We start from the raw sequence: 22,785 nt of genomic DNA, 5'->3' as shown, positions 1-22,785 counted from the left end.
TCACCGCTATCGCAAGCAAAGGTGTCAGAGGTCTCCACGACTTCGAGCTGCATTCTGGAGAGCGTCTGGCTGCCTTACAAAGGACAAAGTATAGGTTGGGGCAACCGAAAAGGAAATAAAAATAATAAGCCCCTGCCTGCACCACGTACGTACAACAGGCTTAACCCAATTTGAAAATAAAAGAATAGGCCCGTAGGCAAATTGTAATTTCACCACCCGTGGGTGGAAAAGTAAAATAAAAGGGAAAAGCTACTATAGCGACCCACAGCCGGGGGAGCGGGCCCGGGTAGACTCCCCTGATCTCCCCTGGGAATTAGCGGAAGGGATGGGCAAATGGACGGGAAGAATGGTTGTAAGGAATAGGTTTGGACAAAGGCTGGGAATGGGGACAGCGAGGTTTTTGTTCCTATCCTTCGATTGTCTCGACTCCATTGCTGGCCTGCAGAGTGCGGCCTGCCCACAGGCCGCACTCTGCCTGCCTTACAGTCGGAATAAAAAAACTGGGTGCAACGTTGCGTGACGAGAACTTAATTTCGCCAAAAAGTTGAGCTCTTGAAATGAGCACAGTGGCACCAGATTACATTCAATTGCTGTATTTTGATGCAGCTCCTAGCCACCCCCCCTCGCTACAATTGTTTTGTACGGTGCGCTGTATGTGTGAGCAAAACCTGCCTCGTAAAAGTAGGCGCGAGAACTCCGAATTTCTAGCCGGTCGTTCGTATGCGCCACACCGGCGAAAATTTCGCAAGCCGCGCCCCTAATGTGACCCAACAACTGCGGTGAAACCATACCCGTCTTTCATCCGCTCCCCAAAACAGCGCCACGCCCGCAAAACCATCGACGTGAAACATAATGCATAGTAAACGAAAACACGTAGCTACTGCGGGCATCTCTATCAAGTCGCCTGTGTGAACTAGCCACCATGCGCTATGAGCACTTTTGACGATGAGGAAGTTGTTGACTGTCTTTGCATTTCCGCGGCGGCAATGTGTTTCGTGTCTTCCTGTGTGGCAAATTGAACTCTTCTAAGTCTGTCTGAAGCTTGTAGATCTGCACTAGGGTTTTAAAAATGCAGGCGTTTCATTAACCTGGCTGACAGCCCGGGTTGTGGTTCTTATTTAAGCTCAGAAAGGCGCTGTGAACCTTCCAAGTCTGTGAGGCTGTCACTTTTGCTGAGCCGTAAACGGATCGCTGTAGTAAAAGTGGCAAGTACTGCTTGAATTCAACCCCTCACGTGAGCTGACTCTATGTCACCTTCTCGCAAAAGGTGCATAACATATTCTGGTGCGAATAAAGCTGTGGTTTAGTTTATGGGGGCTTTAACGTCCCAAAGTGACTCAGGCTATGAGGGACGCCGTAGTGAGGGGCTCCGGAAATTTCGACTACCTGGAGTGAAAAGATGAATATATTGCAGCACTGATCTGCCGCGTTCTCTCGGTACGCATGAAACAGTAAACTGCTTATCCGTGCTCCTGAAAAGCGTAAAGGTTGACAATGATGTGCCCCATTCTACACAGCCCTACGTGCATATTTTTGTAAACGCTGGTAAATTTATGACAAAAGTTACGAAATACTAAAAAGATTTCTTTTTCTGCATCCCGGTGTGCGCAGCACGTCATAAAGTAAGGATTTCGCACTTGTTTCGACAGTCTTGAGTTCGCCAGAGCAGTTCTATACACGTCAGTACACGTTCATTTTAGACTTTAGCCTCCGTCGAAAAACAGTTAAAAACCATTGGACTCCATCTTGAGCTTCCGTGCTTGTCTGATAGCCATTGAGTTACCGCGCCGGTACAGTTTTAACACTTCCGAGTGAGAGACTACAGATTGTTACATTCATGAGTTAGCGTCAAAATACAAAATGGAATCGCTGCTCCTTTTACACAACGCCCATGTGTTACTGGTTTACAGGAGGGAGAGGAGAACGGAGGGGAGAAATATCCTATTCACATTGCATCCGGCGGTACTACTCGGCGCTGACTGGTTTTCCAAGCTGGCCGGTTATCCAGGATTCTGACTCCGAGGGATCAATGCTTCAAGCGTTCGGGGCGTGAAGGCTTGTCCAGAGTTCTTCTTCATTTCTGGCTCGGTCAATCAGCCAGGAACAGCCGGCGTTCTTGTAACCGCACAGACTTAGCTATTTTATTCCCATTGGCGCTCGCTGCCTCAGATTGAAGAAACGAGGCGCTTCTTCTCTGAACGACTTCGGCGGCTCCGCGCATATATTTAACTCGACTGGCTTATCTGCATGCATTAATTGCAAAATCACTACGCGAAGCAGAGACTGTTATCGCATAATGATGTCGCCAACGTCATACGTTGGCGGCTAGTGATTTCACTGTATTCGCACCTATCTACTGCTGTGCGCACAACGAAAGTTAATCCGCTCTAACCTTACGAGCCCCGTTTTGATCGTTAGTCGCCGTCGTCTGCTTCCTATTACATCACTCTGGATTACTGGACAGAAAATTATCACTTGGATCTAACGAGTAGCTCTTACTTTCCCATTTTACAGCTTGAGGCTAGAAAGGTGCTTTAATTCATGCTTATTCCCTTCACTTCTTTTCTTTTTTTTTCGGGGCCATTAAATACGTCTCTTCGAGGCGTTGGCAGGTTCACCACAGCGTCCGCTGGGTTTTGCAACCACAATCGATAATTATACTCTTGCTCGACGGGAGGCTCGCCTGCTGAACGGCGTGACGCTCATGACGTGAGGGTCTATAGCGTTCCTTTCATGCTTCCATAATTGGTGGCTGTGTTCTGCTTTCGTTAGGAAAGCACGGACAAGCCGATCAAAGGCAGTGCGCGAAGCGGGTTGTAAAGAGAAAAATAATCGTGTTTTCCTCGTCGTATAAAAGACCAGTATTTAGAAGATGTGATTTTAGCCCGTGAACGTGAGGGCACAGTCTCGACGATTCTGAGTTGGGACGAGGCCGCGGTAACCTGGAATACTAGAAGGAAGCTCTTTCCAGGTAATGCGAAAATTTCCATCGAGAGCTTAGCACTTATTTCATTTTTTGCAGTTCAGAGGTTTAAGGATCTTAATTTTTTTGTTCGTAAAGTTTTCCTGCGTATAGGGAGAGTCCTCGTTTTTCCACCATCAAACGGAACCATGAAACGGCCAACAAACGTGTCTTTTTTCTTTTTTTTTTTTTTGCATACGAGACATTCACGGTTAGCCCCAAAACGAATCGCATGCATAATGAACCGGCTGCAGTAAAACTCCTTTTAAGCAAATTAGTGTTTCATGTTTATGTTCCCGAAAAGGAATTTAGTGCAACGATTGAGCCCCACACATGAAAGAATACGCTGAATGACCCCGCAAGAGATGTTCGTCATCGTTCTAAAAAAAAATAATAGAAAACAGTATTTCAAATTCCGTTCGTCATTTTGCTTCATTATGCTTCTCTAACTGTGTATGTGTTTGCCATACATATGTTTTCATGTCGTTTTTAATGTGACTGCAGCTGTTGTCATATGTAAGGGGCAGCAGCCGCGTACAGATGGCGCTTTGGAGAACCTTTTTGGGGCTGCCCCCTCATGCGAAACAAAAATCAGTCTGATACAACTCGACGTAACAATGAGTTTGTTGCTTTCATTTCTGCCGGCACTGCTGTTTTTCTGTTTTCCTACCATGTCACAGTTTAGCAATCGCTTTTCCGAAAACTTGGGCTAGGCTCCCCATTTAGGCAGTTTTGGTACTACAAAGGCAAATTACTTCGTTTATTGTTGCAAACAAACCCGAACTCAAGACAGCACTCATGTTGCGTGGGAAGGGCTTTTGGTGTATGTGACCCTGCGCGCGCAAGAATTACGAAAGAGGCAGGACTTTCTGGGTCGGGAAAGGATTGACTCAGACATAGCAGTCGCAGCAGGCGCTTTCCCGTGTCCATGCGGCCTCTATTAGTTCGGTGACGGTGTTGTGGGTACCGGTGGCCAGGAGATGAATGGCGTTTACTGAACGCGCAAGGCGTAGGTCGGAGGAGATGGCCAAGCGTATTAGGATGTCGGCCTGTTGTGCACGGCACTGATTATACAGTATGGAAGGTGATACATGAAGCACCTGAAGGTTAATGCATTGGTCATACTGAACGCCTCGCATGCGGAAAAACCATCGTTGCGCGCTGCCACACGCCTGATGAGTCCAGCGACCTGCTTGGTCTGCTTTTGCAAGAGCTGGAGGGTGGGAATAACGCCTAGTGTGTTGTAGATGAGAGGCCCAGGATGTTCACCTGATATACAACGGGCACCGGGTCCCCATACATACGTAGTTGTATGGGAGAGCCCCGTGGTAGGGTTTCCAGCTGCAAAAGTTCCGACTTCGTTGGAGGGCAGTGGAGCTCCATATACGCTAAATGGGCGGTGGCAATATGTATGGCTGACTGTAGGGCATCTTGGGGCGCTCCGAGGTATCTTCCCGTCGTCCAGAGGGTGATATCGTTTTGCATACAGGGCTGAGTGGAGCTCTAGATTAGCAGTACTGGATATTGGGCGAGTTTTGCAAATTTTGCAAGATCTAGATTAGCAGCGAGGGCGTTTACGACTGCGGCTAGGGCGGAGAAGTAACGGAGACAAGACCACCCCTTGCGGGATTCCCCGGATAGGCAGGGAGAAAGGCTGGGGAGCGATGTCCCCTATAGGTGGAGTTGTGCCGTACGTCCCTGAAGGAAGGCGTGAATAGCACTGACGAGATCGTATCTCCCTCTCGCACATCCTTTTTTATCGGAATTTTATTGCTGACTTTATGGAGGACTATGGCAGCTGTGCACCCGCTGTAGATATCTTCCAGTAGTTTTACATAAGGCCCAACTACAACCTGATTCCGTAATGCTTGCATGACTGCTGTGGTTTTGACTGAGTCAAATGATTTCACGCAATCTATGAAGGCTATATACGTGTTTGTCATATTCTGCGCATTTCTCTGTCTCCTGATTGAAGGTATGAACATGGTCTATTGTCGCGTAGCATTTACGAAAGCCTGCTTCATCATTTAATTGATTGAAGTCTAAGGTTGTCCTGCTCTTTTAGCTATTACCTTATGAATACCTTGTAGGCAAAGGACAGTAAGCTATTTGGTCGGCGTACTTTTTCAAGTTTCTGACGTCCCCTTTCTTACAGATTAAGATGATATTGGCGTTCTTCCAAGCTTCCTGTACGCTCGAGGTAATAAAGCATTGCGTATACAAGGTAGCTATCTCACCACCGTACTTCAACAGATCTGCTGTTACGTGATTCTCACCAGCTGCTTCCACCCTTTTCATTGATCCTAAGGCTTTTTCTATATACTTCCCGTTTCGTTACTGACGGGATGTAACATTGCTGAGCGCTACTGCGTCTCTGCACTTTTTTCTATGCCACTTCCATCCTTCTGCTGCCAATGAGATCCATGCTGATTCCAGTGGCGTCGACCTTGTTCCGATGCTTTTTTAGATGCATAGTGGTGCCAAGCACGTCATTGCTCAAGCCAGCCGCGCATTAACGAAGCCCAAGAGCAATTACACGCCACTTGAACACTAAAGCTTGCTGCTGGGCTGACTGTGGACAAGTTCCGGCCCACGGTGTTCCGGCCCTTGTATGCACGTCTCTTTAAGATCGTGACCGATCAACATTTTAAGGCGGAAGCCTTTAATGTCTCATCGTTGTAAGCAGCAGTTGTCGACAGAAAATGTCACGCTTTTCAATTGGTGGAAACGGTCGCGACGTCACAGTGCGCGAATTTCAAACGGGGCCAATTGCACTTTGGCTAGTAACCATACAACCAATTGAAGGGATCGTTTAGTGATGCTCCAAGCAAGTGGGACTGAGCTTAGTTAATTGCTTAATTACCCAATTAGCCTAACTAGCTTTACTAGTCAGGCCATATAAATAAATAAAAGCGATTAAGAAATTGGTCGAGCTCAGGAATCGAACCCCGGTCTTCGGCGTGAGAGACGAGCACGCTATCCACTCCGCCATGCCAGCTCGATGGTTTGGAATGAACAAAGGCGCGTCTAGTGAATACGGTGTCTTCACTCACTCTCATCCTCCTCCATTCCCTTCCGTCGAGGTTTAGGTGTCCACCGACAAATGAGAGACAGATACATTTCCTGTCCTCAAAAACCAATGTACCGACGAGCGAGGCGTAGAACCGAATGGGCGAAGGCGTTCTATGGACTCCTTGGCAGCGTTGCAAGACGCTGTCGCGTTCCACTCTTAGGGGCGAAGCTTAACATCTTAACCACACATCAGTGACCACACTTTAGGTCAAAAAAGTGCCCCCCTGAATTTTGACGGGTGTCCACCGAGATATGTGAGACAGTTACTGCGTAATTTCCTTTCCTCAAATACAATTTTCATTTTCTTCATTACGGCTCCTCTTTATCTATCTTCTTCACTCCCACCGCCCTTCATCTACGGTGCGGTTCAGGTGTCCACCGAGATGACAGAGAATTACTGCGCCATTTCCTTTCCTCACAAAGCGTTGCGTTCAAAGGGCACGGCATCGCGCCGAACGGGTGGTGGCGTTCCGTGGACTCCCTGGCAGCGCTACAACGCGCTGTCGCGTTCCACTCCTAAAGGCGAAGCTTAAGCGTCATTAATTAGCAGTTAACTAGCATTCAGGCATTAATCAGTAATTAACAATTAATTAGTGATTTGCCATCACTAAGTAATTAGTACTCAAATATATGTGACGCCACCAGTGCCACAGAAACAGCGAAGGTGGTGCGGAAAACGCTTCCGCCTTTACCCACTTTAGACAGTCAAAGTGCCCCCTGAATTTTTCTGTGCTTGCTCACAATATTTCGCGATCCACCTGTAGGTCTTGCACGTTGGGCCTTGCGCCTGCAGGAGTTCGACTTTTCTGTCTTCTTCAAAAGTGGTCGCCGCCACAGCGATGCCGACTGTGTGTCACGCCATCCGTTGCCACATACAGTCAGCGGGCAAGACGTACAGCTTCTAGGGATGTTTAGCTTCGCTCTCGACGGCGTTCCCGTAGAGCGGCCTTTCAGCGAGAGCAACAAAACGACCTCGCATTGCGGTCCTTTCCTGATGTGGTTCTTACAGGAGCGCATTCCATGCCGTTCATTATCAAGACAGAATCCCGTGCAAGAACAACTCGGTTGATGAAGCCTCCTTGGTTTTGGTTGCCTGGAAAGTCTCTACAATGATCTGCAGCACGCCATGCACGATGACATCACATCGGGCCAGCTCGATTTCTCCCGTACGCTGCACAAACTCCGTCAGCGTTTCTACTGGCCTAAAATATACAAAACTGCAGACAATACGTCTCAAGCTGCGACCTATGTCAACACCTAAATTCTGCGTCACTCCTGAAGGTCTTCTGCAGCCGCTCAGGCCACCATCGTCGCCTTTTGAAAAAAATTGCCCCCCCCCCCCCCTTTTCGCCCCCTCTTCCCCCCCTCTTCCCAAGTCTTCGGACAGACACCGCTGGGTTGGCGTCTGCGTGGACTATTTGGCAAAATATGTGGAAACTGCAGCTCTCGGTTGCGCAAAAGCAAGTGATGTGTCGTCTTTTATGCTGCACTCTATTATTCGTCGTCATGGTGCAGCGTGTATTATAATTAGCGACTGTGGACGACAGTTTACTGCTGACATCGCAGAATAATTACGTTGGCTGTGCGTCTCCGATTACCGACACTCCGGACCAACGTTCTCTCTGAGCGCACAAAACGCATCCTCCCCAACATGCTGTCGATTGTCAATCAATTGGAATCAAGTACCAGTCGTCACCTATGTCTGCAAACCCGGAAGCTTGAGGTCACCGGGTATTCCGTCAGGATGCCCCACGCTTTTCGAGACACCATCTTCCCCTTCTTGCTTCACGAAGACACTTCAGATACCCAGACGTTATGTCGCTCTGAAAAAAAAAAAAAAAAAAAAAATCTGCCTCTCCCGTAATCAAGAGTAGAGTAAGCATGAAATGTTTACGGGCATAACACATTGGTTGTAGATGGTACCAGTCAAAATCTTGAAATGGGTCTAGTGTTCTCCACACCACACCGCACTCTTGTTGCGTCGAAGCGATCGCCTGCAGTAGTGCGGGCTTAGGTAGGCAGCCGCGAACCGTGGCGGCCTGGTCACTTTCGGGAGCGGCCGCATAATCATGGCGTTGTCGGCAGCGGCGAGTAGTCTTCTGTTGTGGCGTATCACTCGCAAAACGATCGTTTTCCGCAAGACGCTTCCTCCCGCCCCTTCATCAGGCTCCATTGCTCGGCTTAAACAGCTGTGACGGTGGCGGCATTGAGATGCAGGACGATGCAGAAGCGTATGCGGACACGACGAGACGCAGGCCTGACAAGAATGTACAAGCAGCGTGTTCTAATACTCTGCGATCGTGTATACATCTGCCTGCCAAAGGGGCAAACGTCATGAGATGAAGGCCCAGCGGCCGGTCTTTTAAATGCGTGGGTGTGGGACCGCAGCGCCATCCTTGGGGACGGCGCGGAAGCGGTCCCCCATGGAATCTAGTAACGTTGCCATGGCCCTCTCTCGTAGTCTCGTTAAATCTCGTACGGTGCCCGGATGCTCTCGTTTCAGTTCCCGGATGAGTGGAATTCAGTGCCCGGATGTTGGCTCTCGGTCTCGGCGTGACGTCACCACACTGCCGACAACGGGAGCTAAAAATATTTCATGCTTAAAACTCGTTGGCCGGCCCGCCTACGCACCTTGAGCTTTTGAAGTTCGCGCCAAAGATCGATACGACGAGCGACACACTGCGGTCACCTACGCTGCAGGTGGCTTCGTTTGGCTCTTGACGCCCTTGCGTAAGCCAGCTTGTGTGTACTGCGAGTTTTAGTAAGAAAGCACTGTTCCCGTACCCTGCACGGGAGGCTGCTGCCAGGGTGAAGTGAAACCTCGTGCAACGCTATGTCCCGCAACAAGTAGCTCACCGCCCCATGATGCTTTGAGCGTCCATGGTGGCTGAAGTGCAGCGCCGCCAGCTTTCCCTCTAGGTAATAGTAAGAAACTCTATGCGATGAGGAGATAAAGGCACAAAACCAGGAGCAAGATAGCGAGGGGCGAGGGCAATAAACATGTGGCTGCACTCGTGTGACCGATATGTCAGTCGACAGCCCGACGCAGCGCCGGTAGTGAAGGCAGTAAGGGGGAAACAAGCTGCGCGCATGAGCAGTTCAGATCTGGCGGTGCTCGTGTCAGCGACAACGTCAATCGAGAGGCGCGGCCACAATGATGTCGCTCTCTCACTCGCGCTCTAAAGACCTTGCTTGCTTGAGCAAGTGTCTCTTGGCTCCCGAGAACCGCGCCCTCACACTTTGCCAGTACCTGTTCAGTGCGCTACCCTCTCAAGGTGAGGGCGACTGCGCCTACGTCACGCCTTCGAGAGGCCGCGCGGTGACGCAGTTTCCATTCCTCCGGCCGAGGAGGGGAGCGTTTGTTGGGCTGGTACGTTCAGTCCCCATCTCTCCGGGCGATGTGACCGCACTTCGCCTTCGGCGGCATGCATGGAGTGCACCCCGCTGCCGTCTTTCTTTGTCTGTTTCCCCTCTTTGGGTTTCTTTTCTTTCTTATCTCCCTTCCTTTCGTGCATTTGTACTGTTTTTCCCCCTCGTGTTTTTTTTTTTTTTTGCCTCTGCTGTCCAGACCCCGGCACAACACCGCAGGGGCGTATTGTTTAGGCCGTTTTTTCTTTTTCCTTTTCAACTCTTCCCCGTCTTCCTCCTCAGCCTGGCCGCTTTGCTCATCTCCCTCGGCGGCTCCCTGCTGCCAAAGTGAATATTGAGTCCGGAGCATGGGCGGACTTTGGCTAATCGGTGACGTCGCGCATCTCCTCTGCACGTCCATCCGCGCCGATGTCCACCTTGTGAATAAGCGTTATCTCCCGCACCCCGGGCTGAGCTCCAGGATTACAGCCAGGAAGGATGTCAGACGCCAGTGAGGACCCAGATGCGGTTCGGCGTGCTCGCCGCGCCGAGCAGCAACAACAGCTCAGTCAACGACGGCGCCAGGCTAGACAGATCGAAGATGATGTTGATGCCAGATGCTGTCAGAAAGTCGCTGTACATAGACTATGCGGGCCCCGCAGACAACCTCGACGGCGACTTCACATGGTACAACTAAACATGTCAATATTCGAAAGCAAAAAGAAGACGGCTACGAGACCTGACGGTGTCGTTATACTCCTCTGCGCAACCTACCTGACGCAGACAAAGAAACACTCCTCTGTCACATAAAAGGGCGTTGGAACACGCCCCCTCCCCAGAACTATAGAGGACGTCATACATTACCGTGAACCCAGAATTCAGGGAAATTAGCCATGCTTACCAAACTGAGGCCAATAACGCGATGTGTGACCAAAGCAATAGAACGGCTTGTATTGAACAGTTTAGAACACCTGGAAAACAGGAATTATTTTCCGCACCAGCTCACAGTGTACCACAAAATCATCGCCAAGCAGGACGTATTCCTCATACTACACAACACGTTTCTGCAGTCAAAAGCAGTACAGACGCAAGCACTCTTCTCAACAGACATACAAAACGGCTTTCGATGACGTTGCACACGATCACATACTCAAACCTGTTCACGACACGGGATGTGGCGCCAACGTGTACAATTACATACGCCATTTCCTCAAAGGAAGCACAGCCCGCTTCAAGGCCATGCAGTACCTCTCCTTTCCAGCCAACACAACCTGTGGACTACCCCAAGGATCGACTATATCTCGATTTTATCTCTCATCCTCTTTTTTTATGCATGATAAGTCTATCGAGGCAGCTGTCTACAATCTCGAACCTTCATCCCACATTCTACGCCAATGACATTACCCTCTGGAGAGCAACTGGGTGTCTAGGGCACGTGGAAACAACCCTTCAGGAAGACATAAACGGTATAGTGGACCACTTACAGGAAGCCGGACTCCAACCTTCAGCAGAAAACTCAGAACTCCTCCTAATGAATGCAACACAATACTGTAAGAAAACCAACGCCCCGATACAACTCAGCTTATTAGGCAAACAGAAACCAAAGGTGACATCGTTCAGAATACTCGGGTTCATCCTATATGGCTGTCATACTCCAAACCTTAAAATTACCTCATTATTTTGCCAATAGTGTACAAAGCTTTCCCCTGTCCTTTCTTGCTATCGCTCCCCTCTATATTCTCCTCACTATCCTCTCCCTTTCCCTTCCATTTCCACCGGCTGCAGCTCGGGTGCTTAAGATATTAGATAGCAATTGCCCTGGCCGGCAACACTCTTTTGCTTCGCCTTTTTTATTTTTATTTTTTTTTAAATAAACCACTACCACCACCGTAGCACGCCAGATGTCTGGTGTTGAAACTGCAAAGACGCGACAATTGTACTTTCAGAGCACCATGAAGCCGCAAGACCGGTCACGCAGGAAACACGCAGCAATATAACTTGTGAATTTACGCCTGCATGAGAGATTCTATCAAAATTAATCTTACGAGTGTTATTTCCACTCACATAGCGACCATTACGGAAACTACAGAAAAACTCTGTCGTTAACAATAGCCGTCTGTTTCATTTTCCTGCAGACGCAGCTGAAATTGAGAAGCACATACGCGTAGAAAAAAGAAACGAACTAAGAACACCAACCATGACCTGCATTTGCATTTGGCCATCCACGCCAAAGGAAAGAAATGTGGTACGCTAATTGCACTAGTGCTCTAAGTGCCTTTTTTTTTCTTCTTTTCATGGTGACACACAGCGCAAAAGACGAGGAACCAGAGTAAGAAAGACACAGGACAAGCGCATTCTTACTCTGGTTCTTCGTCTTTTGCGCTGTGTGTCCCCGTGAATCTTTACCAACTAGCCAAGCTGAACGCCTTTCTTTTTTTTTTTTTTTAGTTGTGGTCACCTTTGCAAGTTATGCTTGACAAAGAAACTGGCGGGTCTTTGACACCACCAAAAGAGAACACGTGGGCTGAACAGACGAAGTGTTCCTTGCACCCGCAAGTGCATGTTATTAGCCATGCAGGCAGCGTTCCCACCAAGCAGCTGTGTTATTACACCAGGTCACACGTTTCTCTCTCACGCTTTTGAATGCAGGTGTGCTACTTTCTGCACGGCCAGCGACTCCTCTCACGGTGTAATCAGATACATTCACAAAGGGGGTCTCCGCACCGTCAGCTAGAGGCTACGTAACCGACAGCAGCTGTGTAAATGCGCTTATTCGCCTTACGAACATGTCTACTTCGTCGACAACAGCACCAGAGCTCTGCGTTCCGTGAGATTTCCATTTTGCTGCAATGTACATCTTAGTTCTTGTTGCCTGTTGAGAGACGCTACGTGTCCAACACGAAGGCGTTGCTTTGGTAGGCAGCGATTGTTGCCGACTCCGCTGGTATGACCGTTTCAGGGTGCCGATCGCAATCTTCCATGGGGTCCCTGGCCTCCGAGCAGCGACAGCCAAGTCCACCCACCGCTTTCGTAACAGATGGAAACGGTGACTCCCAGGTTGCGCGGTTCTACCAGGATCGAGCAGTATTCCTCACCGGAGGAACCGGTTTCATCGGAAAGGTAGATGTCCACGTGCAGTGTCGTGCGAAGTGCGATAAAGAAACCCAGAGGGAATGCGGCGAAACGCGACAGTTTGTTGTTTAGCGCCGCCTAGCTTCCAAACGGGTGATGTAATGAATATGATATATAGCTGTAATGAAGCGTCAGATGTCCGCTAGATATAAACCTACACGAGACGAGAGTAGCTTTCCCCAAGCAGAGAGAATAAAAATGCGAAATGAGCCTAGCTAAGCAAAAAGGCGTTCCAAAAGGCGCAAACTTTCCACACCACCTTTTCAAGCCAGCCAAGCGTCCTAGATTAACGCAAGTCTTTATTTAATGCCTTTGATTATCGATTTTACCTCACGCATAGTTTAAGAATGCTAGCATCTCGTGTTCATATGAGGATTTATGTTACCTGTCGGAACATGTATACGTGAGGCAAAACGCGACATTGCAATGCTGTGCCGGGCCTAAGGTAAGGATAAGGTTTTTAATATTTGCTTCAAAGCTTCCCCTGCTTTTGTCCTTCCCTGGTTGACCCGAACGTAAACAAGAAAAACGTTGTTTGGTCATTGGCGCGAAGGAGTCATGAAGGAAGCTGTGGATGATATCAAGCAGCTCGCCGGTGCCCAAGCGTTTTGGCATTCTAAAGACGCCCTCCACAGATTGGTGCAAAAAATTACAGGATGTAAACAAACGCTCAAAGATTCTTTGGAACTTAAGTAGCACATTCTTTCCAACGAGTGAAGAACACGGGCGCTTATAATACACGTTCTTTTTATTTATTTATTCATTTACACTGTACTCTATAGCGCCTCCGAATTTTGGGTCGTAGGTTTTGATCCCACCGGCGGCATGGTTGTTTTTCTTCTGCTTTATAATTAATTTTCTTTAAGCGACAGATTAATCACAGGATTATTATCCCATTCATCTACACCACAAATTTAAAAAAAGAGAAGCATTCCCCTATGCACCTTGGTTTCGGTGGCTGTTGGCTCCCTTAATATATATATATATATATATATATATATATATAATGCATCCCCTATAAAAGGGGATGCATTCACAAAGTACAATCACTCCTGAAGAAGATCGGTCTTCCGATCGAAACGTCGAGTCGAATAAATATGTTTCCTTTAACGAAGTGTATTTGATTTGAATAAAATAGCGCCAGAGCATGCAAACCACAAAAAGACAAGGACGAGACACAAAGCGCTATGTGTCTAGCGCTTTGTGTCTCGTCCTTGTCTTTTCGTGGTTTGCATGCTCTGGCGCTATTTTCTTCAAATCAAGTATGTACCAACTCGCCCAAGAAGAAGTGTTAACGAAGTGTATACTTCGCTATATACTCTTGTAAGCAGTCAAGTACTTTATGATTTCGAAACCTATATATATATATATATATATATATATATATATATATATATATATATATATGGGCGTGTTCAGATAAGAACGGTAATCGAGGTCCCATGACCATTTTTTGTTTTCAATGAAATTTTTATATATGATGGGCAAATGTGTCCACACAAAGGAATGAACCTTAGTTTTGCAAGAAGCTTCGTAGTTTTTTCGGAAAAAAATCGCACGTGACAAGAGGTGGAGAATGTCGTTTTTGGCACTTCGCAAAGTTGCAAGTTTGAAGCCTCATTCCATGCACAAAACATTTTTTCCGCGCATCATTATTTTTTCAGAACCTCTTTACAACTTGTACAATGCGAGAAAGTAAAAACTGTTTGCTTGCTCTTTCAACCTTCCGAGTAAAAAAATTGCAAACTTCGCTTCTGAAGCTATGCGGTGCAAAAAAGGCACTTTTCAGGGCAGCCTTAGGGCAAGATGCCTAAAGATCTTCCCACTGAATATATTTCTCAGTATTTTTCAGCTGTTTTTACGCACCTCAGGCAAGTTCTGTTGCTCTAGACTTGGCAGATAGTTTTCAGTACGGTCTCAAAATTGGCCGAAGTTCAAAAACGCCAAAAAAGTGACAACTTTGATTTGGGTTTAAAAAAAAAAACATCATCATCGAATTTTCTTAAAATTTGCCTGAATAATCCTCAATACATGATAATTTTAAGCCACTAGAAAAGTGTTGCATTATATTGTTTTAAAATACAAAAATAAACACAAAACTGAGTTCATGTTTTTGTTATATAGAATTGCTTATTACTGCCTCTTAGAAATAGTAGCTGCCAGAAATTTGATTTAGCACTCATTGAACGTGGTTACATTTTATTTACCCCAATATCCGAACCATTCTCAATGCTTACAGAGCTTCTATTCGCTTGTTAGCGGCGCTCTTAATGCGTGAAAATGAGAATAAATTCGCTATTTTGCCTGATGTCGTAAGAATTGGCTGGTGGCGGTCAAACGTTGTTTGTATTTTCTAATTTATTCTTCGTACGGTCTATTGGTATATATAATCGATTCATGAAAGATATTAGATCATTTCTCGGTTCTTAGAAAAATTTTTGTATATAAAAGTTAATATTAATGCGTTTCTGAAGTCGGCGTTTTCGAACCTGCGTCTATTTACCTCTGTGTTCAATGGTTCTACAAGGCACTGTCAGGAGGAGACAAAACGTCGTCTCCTGAGGGGAACGATTTATCTGCAAGGTTTTTAATCAAGGGGAGTTTTAATCCAGAGGCAATTTAAAAATGGGATTCCGCTTCATGTGCAGATTGCAATTCAGAAAATCGTAACAAGAAATAAACGGTGGCAGTTGATTTCGGTTTTGCGCACAGTATATTATCCAGCACGAAGCACTAACCAGATCACAGCGTCTTCCATTCCGAAGCAGCGGTGGAGGCCACGTAGGATGCACTGCCTTCAGTTGACTGAAACAACTTCCACAGGTGGAGCGTCTGAACTCCAGGCACTTTCTTTGCCAGTTTCCATTGTTCCTTCTTCACTTCGCGAAAGTCTGCAAGCTCCCTCTGTGGCAGCTCCAGAATGGTGATGTTCTTTAGTGTTTCTTGAATTACGTCTACGAAGACTCCGGCTCTGTGTATGGCCTCACTTGCAGGCTTCCGCAAGTTGTGGTTTGATGCTCAATGTTTCACTAGCCCACCAAAGCCGTCGCAAGCATTTTTGCAGTGTCCAGAGGCCGAAAACATCAATATCGTCCGTTGACATTCACTGCGCTGCACCTCATGAAACTGGTATTTATTGCAGAAGAGTATTTATTGCGGAAGAGGTATTTATTCCTGAAGTGAGCGGGAGCCCGTCGCTCAAATATATTATCTTGGTGTAGATTGGCGCGTTTTCTTCGAAATCTGCTTTAACTCTCGACAGAGCCAAGCATGCATGAGCGGAATCATGAGACATATCGTCGAAATTAACGGCGTAGTTAAGAGTCGATTTTCTTGACATGACAACGCAGGTAAACACGGTTACCTGCTTTTTCTGCCAATGGTACGCTTGCACTGAGTCTGAAAGCACAACTGTTCATTTTTTGGCGAAATCAAAATGTAAAACAATTGCACGTCTCTTGCAGCCGTGTGTTTTTTCATGTATTGCTCTTGCTTGCACAGATATAATATAGTTGTAGGGAATGCATTTCATGGCCACTCTTAGAAATTCTCTCTTAAACGATGAAGCGGTCAGAGTTTCTTTAACTAGCTCACCGTATTCCCATGTAGCAATCAGCACCTCATCCTCGCTGCTCATTTAAAAATTTTCCGAAATGAAAATGCCAACATGTGGATAATGGCACAATTCCAGAGGAAACATGACGCAGCATACCACCATTGAGCTTCGAACCACAACTTGCGAAAGCCTGCAAGTGAGGCCATACACAGAGCCGGAGTCTTCGTAGACGTAATTCAAGCAACACTAAAGAACATCACCATTCTGGAGCTGCCACAGAGGGAGCTTGCAGACTTTCGCGAAGTGAAGAAGGAACAATGGAAACTGGCAAAGAAAGTGCCTGGAGTTCAGACGCTCCACCTGTGGAAGTTGTTTCAGTCAACTGAAGGCAGTGCATCCTACGTGGCCTCCACCGCTGCTTCGGAATGGAAGACGCTGTGATCTGGTTAGAGCTTCGTGCTGGACAATATACTGTGCGCAAAACCGAAATCAACTGCCGCCGTTTATTTCTTGTTACGATTTTCTGAATTGCAATGTGCACATGAAGCGGAATCCCATTTTTAAATTGCCTCCGGATTAAAGCTCCCCTTGATTAAAAACCTTGCAGATAAATCGTTCCCCTCAGGAGACGACGTTTTGTCTCCTCCTGACAGTGCCTTGTAGAACCATTGAACACAGAGGTAAATAGACGCAGGTTCGAAAACGCCGACTTCAGAAACGCATTAATATTAACTTTTATATACAAAAATTTTTCTAAGAACCGAGAAATGATCTAATATCTTTCATGAATCGATTATATTTACCAATAGACCGTACGAATAATAAATTAGAAAATACAAACAACGTTTGACCGCCACCAGCCTATTCTTACGACATCAGGCAAAATAGCGAATTTATTCTCATTTTCACGCATTAAGAGCGCCGCTAACAAGCGAATAGAAGCTCTGTAAGCATTGAGAATGGTTCGGATAATGGGGTAAATAAAATGTAACCACGTTCAATGAGTGCTGAATCAAATTTCTGGCAGCTACTATTTTTTAAGAGGCAGTAATAAGCAATTCTATATAACAAAAACATGAACTCAGTTTTGTGTTTATTTTTGTATTTTAAAACAATATAATGCAACACTTTTCTAGTGCCTTAAAATTATCATGTATTGAGGATTATTCAGGCGAATTTTAAGAAAATTCGATGATGATGTTTTTTTTTAAACCCAAGTCAAAGTTGTCACTTTTTTGGCGTTTTTGAACTTCGGCCAATTTTGAGACCGTACTGAAAACTATCTGCCAAGTCTAGAGCAACAGAACTTGCCTGAGGTGCGTAAAAACAGCTGAAAAATACTGAGAAAAATATTCAATGGGAAGATCTTTAGGCATTTTGCCCTAAGGCTGCCCTGAAAAGTGCCTTTTTTGCACCGCATAGCTCCAGAAGCGAAGTTTGAAATTTTTTTACTCGGAAGGTTGAAAGAGCAAGCAAACAATTTTTACTTTCTCGCATTGTACAAGTTGTAAAGAGGTTCCGAAAAAATAATGATGCGCGGAAAAAATTTTTTGTGCATGGAATGAGGCTTCAAACTTGCAACTTTGCGAAGTGCCAAAAACGAGATTCTCCACCTCTTGTCACGTGCGATTTTTTTCCGAGAAAACTACGAAGCTTCTTGCAAAACTAAGGTTCATTCCTTTGTGTGGACACATTTGCCCATCATATATAAAAATTTAATTGAAAACAAAAATGGTCATGGGACCTCGATTACCGTTCTTATCTGAACACGTCCATATATATATATATATATATATAACACCACTCCTTCGCTGTCCGTGCCCCTGTCTCAGGTTCTCCTAGAAAAGCTGCTCCGATCTTGTCCCGGCTTAAAGCGGGTCTACCTCCTTATACGCACCAAGCGTGGAGAGGAACCTCAGGCGAGGCTGGGAACAATTCTCAGCTCCCAGGTGAGATTCGCTGACGACTTTCTTATTCATGCTTAGGAAGCTAGCATAACGCGAATTTGCTTCGAGCCTTATCTAAACGTGCGTATTACTCTCGCGAGTGAGAAAGGAATTTTCACAAATAATTTCAGCCAAACAACCCTGGTATTTTTTTTCTTCGTTGCGATGCAATCTTTAGTTTGTTTTCCTGTTTCCTGCGGACATATTATGTACTGATAATTACTTACGCAGACCAACGTGAAGAAGAGAGAGGAAGTGAAGTATGCACTAGCAGTATAACCGAGGCACCGAATAAAAATCAGTCAACCAATGTACATAGAGCCGGCATTGAATGAGTGGCGTTTTCGTACCTTTCTTGAAGAAGTCCGATGTCTTTTACGACGACGCGCAATGATCATGGTGAAAAATTACGCATATATGCGGGCAGTGTGGAATTCGGGCTACCAATGTGGAAGTTAATAATAATGCCTGTTTATTGACAATCTCAACGGTTATTAACACACGTGAAACGGATACGAACAAAAGGAAGGCTCAGAGCTAGTAAACAAGTTTATTCTGAGCTGACGTTCATAATTGTACTCGGTTCCGAACGAGCTCAAAATGACGCATGAAAGTCACCCCCTCCCCCCGCAGCACTTTTCTTCTATACTTTATTTTCTTCATGTTTCACGGTGGGATTGAACTCGGCTCAAATAATTTACGAAGTCTGTACTTGGCGGTCCATAACAAGCTCGATGCTTCCTGCACTGTCAGAAAAAGTCCCTCCCGTGGAGATTTCAATTAGCAGTTCTGAAGAGAGTGAGTCCCCTTTTTCGCCAGAGTATGGACTGTCCGGAAGCCATTAAAAAAAAAGAAAAAAGCCCTACTCCATTTTCAGGCACACTGTAGAACCTTCACTGCCTACCGGCTGCTTTATATGACATAGCAGTCATGGAGCATCGCTGCCGCAGTCGAACAAAAATCAGTAGGATTGTTTTGACAGAACTCAGCTTGCATCGGTGACGCGTCAACGTTATTTCACAGCGCTGACTGCAGCAATTCAAAGCTGTATGTTTTAGCTAATGTTCACCTGTTGTAAGAGTAGTAATTGGGTTCTAGCGACTCCGCCGCAGATAAGGCCTGAATGCGCCACCTTCATCTGTCTAGCTTATCAATAGGTGACATAAAAGACGAAAGAAATGACGATCGGCTCAAACTGAAGAACGGGGGGGGGGGGGGGGGGGGGGGGCTCATTTTATGTGTAGGTGTGAATTAAACATCTTTTCGCAATGATGCTGTGTGCGTCCCGCATAACTTCCCATATTTGTTCCCGCCATGGTTGCTCAATAGTAAGGTCGCTCGGCTACTGATCCGGAGGACCTGGTTCAATCACTGCCGCAACGGCCGCGTTTAGCTGGAGGCGAAACACAATAAGTACTCGTGTGCTGTGAAATGTCAGCGCACGTTAAGGAACCCTAGGCAGTATCAATTAATCCAGAGCCCTTGAATACGACGTCCCTCATATCCCATGGATTGTATTGGGACTTTAGACCCCACAATTTATAGCTAAGCTTCTAATTTGTGAGTCGCGTATTTATCCTGCTGAGTGGAACGTATTCATGACTTCCGGTTGCTTTCAGAAAAAAAAAAATACTAAGGTCGGTGGATCGGGCACGCAGCGTTTTGTGAGAGTATTTTTACTTTTCGCTGAGATATGCCACGAATATATGTTCGTTTACATTTGGCAGAGACTGGCGACAGTTTATATTGGGAAGCAGCACATGAGATGTTACTGCTGACAGCGGGAGACGTTCGACCCCTGATGGTCGCGATATGCTGCGTCTTAATTCTTGCAGTAAATTTGCGGCGGTGCTCTAGCTGCTTAAATAAAATGTGCGACACACACCCTTGCAAGGGATTAGCCAGCGAAGGACAAACTTCTGACCTTCGTACTTTGAAAATTTCAAAGCGCGAGACTTGCGAAACTCAATGCAAGGAAGCGTAGCGTTTGATGAAACAAAAGGCGCGTGTCTTAACGGAAGTGAATCAACGCATACGAGTTTCACTGTTGCTTCTTCCTTTGCGCACATAAATATTTTTTTTAATTGCTTTCACCGTCTTTGCGTTATATCCCGCAAGCAACGCTAACTTTGCTAAACTGACATGTTATACTTAGTAACATAAATGAGAGAAGAACGCCAATAAAAACTGAGATAACGCGACGTTTCGGAACCAAATCGGTTCCTTCATCAAGTGTGATGTGGGCGAGCTGCACCTTGGCTTTTTAAGACCTCGGACGGTCAAACGCTGGTTTACTGAACGTAAACCATGGGTGCATATAGAAAGAAGGAAGCGCTCTGACGGAGCGGTTGACATTGCCTCGCGTCTTTTGAATGTGCCACGACTCAAGTAAGAGCCTCCCGCGCATGTGTGGCTGGTCTCCCATACAATGGTTCGTAGAAGCAAATCCCATGCCTCGCGCTTCGATCCCTGTTCATTTCTTTAACGTTAGGTTTGCGCCGCTTCAATCTTTCGGGGACATTTTTGGTTCCGCCAACATGCGACGCTGAACACTGCGAGCAGGGGATTTAGCATACCACGTCTTGCACCTTTCCTTTAGGATGACGGTCTTTTGGTCGAGGGAAGAGGCGCCTGATAGTGTTGTTGTTACCACCTCCTTCCCGAGAATACTGTCCAAGGATTCGCTTACATCTTTTACGTACGGGCCATCGGCCGCCTCCTCCCTCGCCTAAAAGGCCGTCACCCTAAGAATATGCCAGAGGCGTGGTATTCAAAATGCCGTGCTCGGAGTGCTCGACACCGTACGTTGGCGAAGCCAAGAATTTTCCGGAAAGAATGACGCAGCACAAAGCTGATGCCGGACAAATTAAGAGGTATCGAGGCGCGGGGGCCGAGAACTACGAGCCATGGGACCACAGGACTGACTTCGAAAGAACCATTGTGCTGGAGACAGAGGCAAACCTGCGCTGGATGCTCCTACTGGGGTCATGGCAGACGCAAAAAACTCGGCGGAATGTCAACCGCTTGCTCAAAACGCACTCACGGTTTACGTTTGCTTACCTGGCGATGACTTGAAAAGGCAAGCTGCAAGTTCCCGCTCAGTCAGACCTGACGGAGGAGCCGAGTATGTTTCCCAAATGTCGTGTTATCTCAGTTTTGATTTGCATGCTTTTCTTATTCTGTTTTTCAAATTTGCTTTCTCAATTTGTTTCCCAACCGTACCGACCCTAGTCTAATGTTTTCTTTTGAGTTTTAAGAAGTTGTAGTCTTAGGATAGCTTTAAACGGACGTCTAATCTGTATGTCCGAAGCATGCAGTGCATAGCTGGCAGCTTAAATTTAGGGGGTGATTTTGCAGAAAAGAAATTATTTCGATGGAGTCTCGCAAGAGAAACTTCTTCAGGTATAAGCATACGTGGATGCTTTATCTGCTAGTATTAATAGCTGGCTCCTACAATAGGAGGCAGCGTTGCATAAATTTGCCCATGAGCACGGGGGTTCCTTAAACTTTGCATACTATAATTGGAATCACAAACAACACGTTCTTCGGACATTCACTTCATCTACATGCAGAGTCAGATAATCATGCAGCGTGTTCCATTTTCTGTTTCGATTTTGGTGCCTGGTATTAGAGTCCGCTAGCGAACGCTGAGACATCAGTTCCAGGCTGGCGTTCAGCAGTGCCTAAAAGCAGGGTGTAAGCTATGACAGTCTACAGCCATCACCATTCCACCCGATGCACTTTTCCTTTGTAGGTTTTTGAACGCCTCAAGCAAGAGCAGCCGTGTGCTCTACAGAAAGTGAGGGCAATGCCAGGAGACATCACACTTCCGAGCCTGGGACTCAGCGCGTCCGACAGGACCACCTTAATCGAAGAAGTCTCCGTTGTTTTCCACTCAGCTGCCACCATCAAGTTCGATGAGCCTCTCAAGTGAGTGAGTCGAAAACGTCTCCGACTTTTTGTCTCTCCCCCTATGTCCAGCTGTCGCAGCGGCAGAAACGATGCAGCCGAGGGTGTCGCGGAGTGAGGTTAAGAAAAAAAAGAAACAAGTCAGCTTCCCCAATTGTTTGCCTTCCTGGGCGCCGTGAAAATAGGTTGACTCCTTCTGGACAGCGCCCGCTGCCCGACCCGCTTGTCCCCCATTCCTTGCAACAATTGCAGTATGCAGTTTATGGAGTGGCTATTGAAGCTTTTTTAAGGGATGTCTCAGGCCCACGCCCACCAGGGAAACATAAGAGCGAACAGCATGGCTTTCGCTCGAAAACGAAAACTCGAAAACGAAAGCCCCTGTCTTCACCTGAGGTTAATGAGAACCACGGTAGAGAGTTGATGTACGATGGGATCGTTGGCAACACACACACAAAAAAAAAAAATGAACACGGCTCGAGGGAGAGCCTCAGTCCGTCAGCCAATGCTTCGACAAAAGGGCTTGTCTTGGTTTGGGCAAGTGTGGTCATGATGATCACGGGTTAAAAAGGAATTTCACTTCAAGCAGGAAACTTTCTTGAGGAAGACGCACCTCAGGAAGCTTTCTGCTGCAGCCGGGAGTGAAATCCCCATTTAAAGGGAAACTGAAGGGTTAGTCGAATTTGAAAATACGCGGACATCCGGACATAGGCACCTTATAATCCGCGAAATTATATTTCCCCGATTACATTTATAGGAGCGACGTAATCGTTGATTGAAAATTAGCTTTATCCTCTCCACCTGCCCCGCTAGAAGCGCTGTGGCGGGGAAGAGCAGTCAGCGTTAAGCGGCTATGTGACGTC

General features: G+C 46.6%; 1 pseudogene; it reads left to right on the top strand.

The window, feature by feature from the left end:
* Positions 1–12,361: 12,361 nt before the first annotated feature.
* The window catches only part of LOC149372655 (fatty acyl-CoA reductase 1-like), a 33,169-nt pseudogene continuing 22,745 nt past the window's right edge, over positions 12,362–22,785 (top strand).

Source organism: Amblyomma mixtum, chromosome 1 (genome assembly GCF_055824585.1).
Source record: "Amblyomma mixtum isolate Tamu chromosome 1, ASM5582458v1, whole genome shotgun sequence".
Lineage (NCBI taxonomy): Eukaryota > Metazoa > Arthropoda > Arachnida > Ixodida > Ixodidae > Amblyomma > Amblyomma mixtum.
The sequence above is the reverse complement of the archived record's forward strand: the minus strand, read 5'-3'. Positions and strand labels throughout refer to the sequence as shown.